The following is a 7,342-nucleotide window of genomic DNA, read 5'->3' on the forward strand; positions in this document are numbered from 1 at the left end:
AACCTCCGCACAAACATGACGCTGGTATTGGAATTTTCATTTCCCAAAATGTCAAACTTCTCTTTTAAAAAAGAGATACAACAAAAAAGATTAGTGTAATGAGGTCTCAATAAATGTACTTTTTTGTCCTACAGACATACTCTGAGTCCCTGCGGGCTTATTACAGGCATTTGACAGTTCACGAAGGTCACCATAAACTCATTATTGACCATCATAAGTCCCTGAAGGAATATTCTAGGAGTGTTTTTGTTTGTGTGTGTGAGAGCCAGTGTGTGTGTGTGTGTGTGTGTGTGTGTGTCCTGAAACATCTGCCCAGGATTTCATAGCCAAAAATAATAATAAAAAAAGAAAGCACCACACAGGAACTGGGTCTGCTAGATGAGAATAACAAATGTTGTGTTTTATGCGAGACAGAGTTTTTCTAAGAGAGTGCACTGAAGCTACATGACACATTTCTTTCATACGCAGGCTGACAGGCATTACCGTAAGAGAAAGCTTATGTGGCTATGGGGTCGTGATGGATGGCTGTATAAAAAAGAGCTGGAGATCCCATCTGGGTCACGTCTTATCAGGCTGACTGATTCACATTGATGAAATCATGCCGGCTTGTTAACCTGCCCAGTGGAAAAAACTCTAAACTAATATTGAGGAAAACAAGGCAGCATCTGAAGAGAGATGCATGTCAAGGAGAGTAGAAAAGGCAGAGCAAATAATGAGAGGGAGGGCAGCAGAGGGAAGATAAGTGGTAAATAGTGATGTAAAGTCACGGCAGGAGATGGATTGGGATAATAAGAGCTGACTGAGAGGGAGAGAAAGGGAGATCTGAGAGATTGAGGTAGACACAGAGCAAGAAAGAGAGAGAAATGCAGGCTGTGGGCCGCACGCTGCAGAAAATGTCCATCATACACTACTTTGGAATTTAGACTAATGATCACCGCTGCCTAATGAGATGATCGGTGCAAAAACAAATGTGTCTCTGTGGTTATTAGCTCTGTCTGCCGTTTTGTCACTCAAACTTTCATTAAAAGGAGATGACTGGAACACTCAATACCAGACTACACGGCTTGTATGACATATATTCTTAACCGCAGCAGAGGAAACTGGCCAGGATCCACACTCTCAACATTCATCCAATAGTCCTACAGAGACAATCTGCTAGTATAGTTACCATCTTAAACCCCCCTCCAATCAAGCATACACCGTTCAGTGCAAATGCGGGTGTGTGTGAAACAGTATATGTGTGTGTGTGTTTGTATGAGGGTGGGTGGCTGTCTGTGGGAAGTGGTGAGTTCTCAAGAAATTTTGAGTTACTTTTTCCTCTGCTTTGACAGATGTTTTAGTTTAGAAACATTCAAAATAGAAGAAAAAAAATGTCCTTAAGAGTTACCAGTTCCAATATCTGTGCCTACGTAACCTGTAAGAAAAAAAAGAAAAGAAAATCTGCCTAATTCCATGAGTGTCTATAATGATGGAAAACATCTGTCTCCAGAGGTTTGAAAAGACAATTTCATGAAAGCGGTTACTAAAAATGACGTCAGCAGCGGTGTGACTTCTTTTCCTTGAAAAATATGACAAAGAACGAAGAAAAACAACACCTACATAGATGACTTATAAAGTTCAAAATACAAAAAAATCATAGCAGGATGACTAAGTGAATTACATCCAAGACATATGATTGAAAGTCATGAGCTGGAGGACATAAATGCAGCAAAACATGGTGAAAAAACTACTCCATTATGTACTAGATTCAGTCATTCCCCAGGTTCATTTTCCCCTCTGATGCAGGTGGGCTTAAGAAAACCAGATCACAGCATCCTGTCGATAAACAAGCAGCATTCCTCAACCCGCCTGCTTGCAATAAGCTCACGGGCACAACCTGATCTGCACCAGTTGCTGTGTTTATACAGTAGGTTTACCAGGTTTGGTTTTACCATCTGGAAGCATGCACCACCCACACTGGCATGGATGTCAGGCTGACAGCCAGTCTGGTAATGAGCACATAGCAAATGCATAACCAGGATATTAATGGTAACAAATTGCTGTCAAGTCCATCTTTTATTACAAAAGCGGAAACCGGTCTTCCACAAGTTTGGGAACTGTAAATAGAAACGGTTTATAAAATTATTTGCATAGTACAAAATAGTAACTACAAAATGACATATTTCACTAGATAAATCACTTTGACTTTGGTCTAGCCTGCACAGAGAATTTGTTGTTTGTGGTTTGATTATATAATCAATATTTTCTCTATATTAGGCTGTGGTAGTACTTCTCTCATTATGATTGGAGCTCTTATTTTGAAGGTGTCATAGGAAATAGAAATGATTAGCCACGGTGCGTTTGCACTAAAGTGATAGACAAACAGGGTTTGTAAGTATTTTTCTTTCACATTCATCTTATATTTTGTGACATTATGACATCCTTCCATAATCCAGCTAAATTTTAGAGTACTATATACAAGCTAGCATGAGCTCTACATTATATTAATGAATTTGACACTACTTGACTGCAGTTGAATTGGAATTGAATATAAACATAAATGCAATACTATTGTGCCTAATTACAGCTGTGTTGAAGAGTTAGACTATCCTTTAGCTGTCCTTTTTACACACATATAATATTGTCATTACCCACACAGCAAAGTGCCAAGCCTCTGTAGTTATTCTGTGTCAGTTAACATTACAGACCAATAATCAATTACGAATAGTTATTCTGGGAGTCACCCTGATGCCAAGCTGCAGTGTAAAGTGCAGGCTGCTATGGCTTGGACCTGGCAGGAGATACAGTGTGTGCCTGAATTTGCAGTTTGTGTAGGCTACATGACATGATGTTTGTATCTTTCTTTGCATGTGTGAGATGTTTTTACTAATGAATCAGGCCAATATAAGAAATATGGGAGGCTAAGATATAGTAGGCTAGAGTACAGCTGTCACTGTAATAATAATATCAGCTGTAGCATATCTGAGACCATTTTTTAGACAAGAATGTCAGATAAATCTAACAAGCTCTGCTCATGGTTTCTGCTTTTTTTCCTGGCCATTGTCACCAAGTGATTGGTGAGAAAAAGACTGCGGTTTAAACCTGCTATGAAAAGTGTGTTGAAATATCCTCTATCATGATGTGTCGCCATATAAATAAAAATTCACATGACTCAACTATAACTTGACTGAAAATGTCTGCGGTATGATGAGTTTCATCCATTTTCACAATTGTGCGAAACAGCAAAAAAAGATCAGCTCCACTCTGCACTCCATTTAATGTAGTGCTATTACCTTAAAGGAGTAAGAGAGGGTAACAGAGGAGAAAGCCTTGGTTGCATCAAGCAGTCATGTTTGTGCAGCTTCCCTTAGAGAGAGCAGGCACTTCCAATGGGAGTTACCTGCACCAGTCAGGCAGCAAAACAGCCATTAAGTCAGCCAACCAGCCAGCCAGCCAGCCACCACCGAAAACCAACAGGCCTGTTACACAAGAAATAAGCGACAGAGGATTACGCACACTGTCATTCTCTCCACATCGCACCAGTGGGCAGCTACTCACAACACACTATGCCAACCACAGATTCAAAGACTGCTGGATGGGGTTAGTAAAAATGGAGATTGGAGACAGCTCGCTTCTAAAGACACACGCACAAAAAGAGATTTTAAAAAAGTGTGATGGTTAAGTTATGTGCATTTGTGCAAATCAAATGATATTGTGGGTTTGAACTGCAACACAAAAACCCAGCAGTGTATAGAGAAAGAACTGAGAGATGGTTGATGATGTACAGACAATATGATGAAAGGATCACAAGGAGTTCCACTGTAACACTGTGTCAGCAGCAACAACAGCTGTGTTAACACAGCATACACAAGAGACGATAAAGGTCTTTTTATTGGGAAAGGACTACTCACTATTATTGTTTTATACAGTGTGGTGTCATTGGTAACTTCCTCACTATAGGATTAATTCACACCACACTTGTTGAATGAGGTGTTTTTTTTAGTGGTTCCACGGAAGGAGATAATAAGGAGAAGCATTTATTTTAATACTGTATGATGTAAATGCTGTTTAAAGGGATTTTTCCACACTGGGTATTTTGACTTCCTTAACATAAGAAAAAACATTTTTAAAAATACTGAAATTTTGGCACAAAATAATTCAATGCTTGAATTTAAGAGTTGGCAGTAGCAGCCTTGAAAAATCTTAATATATGTATAACACACAAAATTCCACCTCAGATCTATCTGGGACAGTGCTGCCTGTGGAGCCTGCTGTCTAGGTATTTAAACTTAAGCATACCAACTGCTTGTGGGACTCTTAACACAAACCTTGTTCTGAAATCATTATTAATAAGCAGTCATATCATACACAGAGGCCAGCTATAACCTTAAATAACCACATGTCTAGATCATGTGTAATTTGGGAGAATAATTGTTTTTATTTCTAAATGAAGTTAAATGCTAAATATTGATTCTACTCATATGAAAATACAGATATGATGTTTCCAGACCTAACCCTAGATGAGGCGCTACGGGCCATGATTAGGATGACCCCCGCCTGTCTTCCTGCTGGAGACTATGGGATTAAGACGCCATAAATGGGTCAGATTTTCCTACGTGATTTATTGGGGTTTGTTTTTTAGGGAAGACGGGCTTTTGTGGCCATCCTTAAGACTATTAATTGGGTGATTTTGTGGAGTTGGTCAGGTATAATCTGATGGGATTAACGGCTGTGCTCTTTAAATAGAGTTGTGCGGCCGGGGATTAGATGATCACAGCCAGTCGGCCTCAAGAGCGACAGATTTTCATCTCTATGGTTTTAGCTTGAGGGAAAAAAAAAAAACGTAGACACAGTCACTGATGACACAATAGGCCATGATGCTGCTGTGTATAGATGTTCATGACAACTCAACATCCTTGAAGATTATTTATTGTGAATAAAGTGGGATCTACTCTGTAGGTCTCACTCACTTGTTTCTAGTGCTCAGCTGATTACACTGCCGTCTGGAGATGATGTTTGTCTGGGATGGTGTGTTTGGGGCGGGGGAGTGGGGATGGGTGGTGATGAAGGGGGAGGAGGGAGGAGGTACGGGGCACTACCAGGGGCCCCCTACCTTCCTCCCCCTCGACTATCCTCCTCACATCTGGATACAATGTGGGAACAGGGCACTGAGGCCAGGGGGATAGCTGAAGGGAGGGTGTGAGTGTGCTGGGGGATTCTTTACAAAACATCAAGAGCCAATGGAAATAGGTAGTGGTGCTGCTGTTGCTGCTGGTGGAGGTGGTGGGTGGGGCTGTGTGTGTTGTGGTGGTGGTGGTGGGGGGTGGAGGGGCACTAAAAAGCTCCCTGTCTTTGGTCTCTTCTTCCCTGTGTACTTGACTGCAAAAGGCCCCCGAGCAACAGACAGACAGAGAGGCAGCTGGGAACTGAGGTAAGAAGCAAACAGCAGCCCAGAGAAAACACAATGAGAGAGCACAAATCTGGAGGAGGAGAAATCTGATGTTTCTGCTCTTTCGCAGGGTAAAGACAGTGGATACAAACACACAGGCTGACACACAGCCACGGTGCTCAAAAAAGAACATTTAAAAGTCTTTACCTTAAGCATCACAGTTTCATTTAATGCCAGATTCACAAGGCATTGTTTATTTTTATTAAGTGTCAAAATTGATGCACTCTCTCTTCTCTCTTCCTTGGCGCCTACATTACCCACAATTCAACTACACGACCCGTAGTTATTGAGACTTTGCAAGCTCACTTATTTCATACAGTACATACTTCGGCCCCCACCCAACACTGACTCAAGAGACTTTCAACAGATCCTTCACAAAGGGCTTCACTTAACTTATCCCACATAGGCAGTGTGATTAGACTATGATGTGTAAAATCACAGTACTTTCCCTTTAACAGTATTCACTGCGTCCATCTTGTCAAATTGAGAGCCATTTAGACGAAAGGGGAAATTTATCTCTACAATCGGAACCTGAACATAACACAGACAACAAGGTTCTCCCTTGAGAAGGCATAGTGTAGCCGTAGCGTACAGTGCATAACTCGCAGTCATAACAACACTTATGTGTCTGACAGATGTGGATTTGGATTTTTCTCCTAGACATAGATCCATAATATGAGATGGAAAGAAAAAGAGAAGGCTTTTGCTTGTTTTTCCGCTTCCCTTTCTTCCTGGATAAAAACCCCTCAGAAGAGATGATGGATGCACATGGCCTGCAACCTGCTCCTGTATCCAGCGTGCATTCATCTTGCATGCATGCTTGGTGTTCAAATGTGTCTCTGGATTTGGGGTGAGCTCATTAGCCCCTGGGCGACCCCCTCCCTCTTCTTCTTCCTCCTCCTCCTCCTCACCTCTGTCCTCAGTGACCCTAAAGCCTGCTTGACCCTGCCAGAGCTGCTGCCTTTACTACTTCCTAAACCTCGCTTCCTCATGCATGTTTAGAAATATCAAGAGAGTAAGACTGGGACAGTGATGCTTCCCAAAGTGGGTTTAAATTTCACTGATCTTTAATTCCCAGTTTTCTCCGACTATCACAGCAAACATCCAGATTTGGAATTTCCAATTCCTCTACTTGGCTGACACTACAGCTTTTACACTGTGCTGTCACTATTCTTAATTCCTTTGACTCATTTTGAGACAGCTAACAGGCAGAAAAGGAGAAGTCAAACAGCCCCTGCATTTCCATATAGGTGTCAAGCCTTTCTCTTCATTTTTCCTCAGAAAAATAAACTAACAATAGAAGACACACAGGCTCATCAACCATGGCATTTTCTTTTTCAGCCCTGCTAATTTGAAAGGCAATGTAATCACTACTAATTTAGTTGGTTTTATAAGTTTAAATAAACTCTTATTATAGAGTATATTTTTCTGCCATGTTATGATCAGAAAAGCAATATTTTGACAGGATCATGTCCAAACTTCCATTAATCCCGTGCCCCAGCTCACTGAAACACATCGTGGCAAGGTTAGGCTGACATCAGTGGCTAACGATCAGTTCCTCTGTGGGCTGAATGATTAGCTGCAGTAGCCCGGAGACATTTCCAGCTTGTTTCCCTAAGTTAGTCAGACATGCAACATCACTGGCTTTCAGTCTGCACTGACTACGACCACTCTCCCCCAATTTTCTCTGACTCTGTACAAAAAAAAAAAAAGATACAGATACAGATAGACAATGCTAATGATGTGGCAAATGTGGGGCAGTTGAAATGAAGTGAAAACAGGAGAGTAGGATATAAGTTTCTCATAAATCATTTTCATACTCAAATTGAGCAACATGAGTAGCTCACTGAGGGAGATAGCTAGCAGTTTGTCTGCATCAAAGTGAAATTAAAGTAAGAATGAAAGTTTGCAAAT

This window comes from Trachurus trachurus, assembly GCF_905171665.1.
Source record: "Trachurus trachurus genome assembly, chromosome: 16".
Lineage (NCBI taxonomy): Eukaryota > Metazoa > Chordata > Actinopteri > Carangiformes > Carangidae > Trachurus > Trachurus trachurus.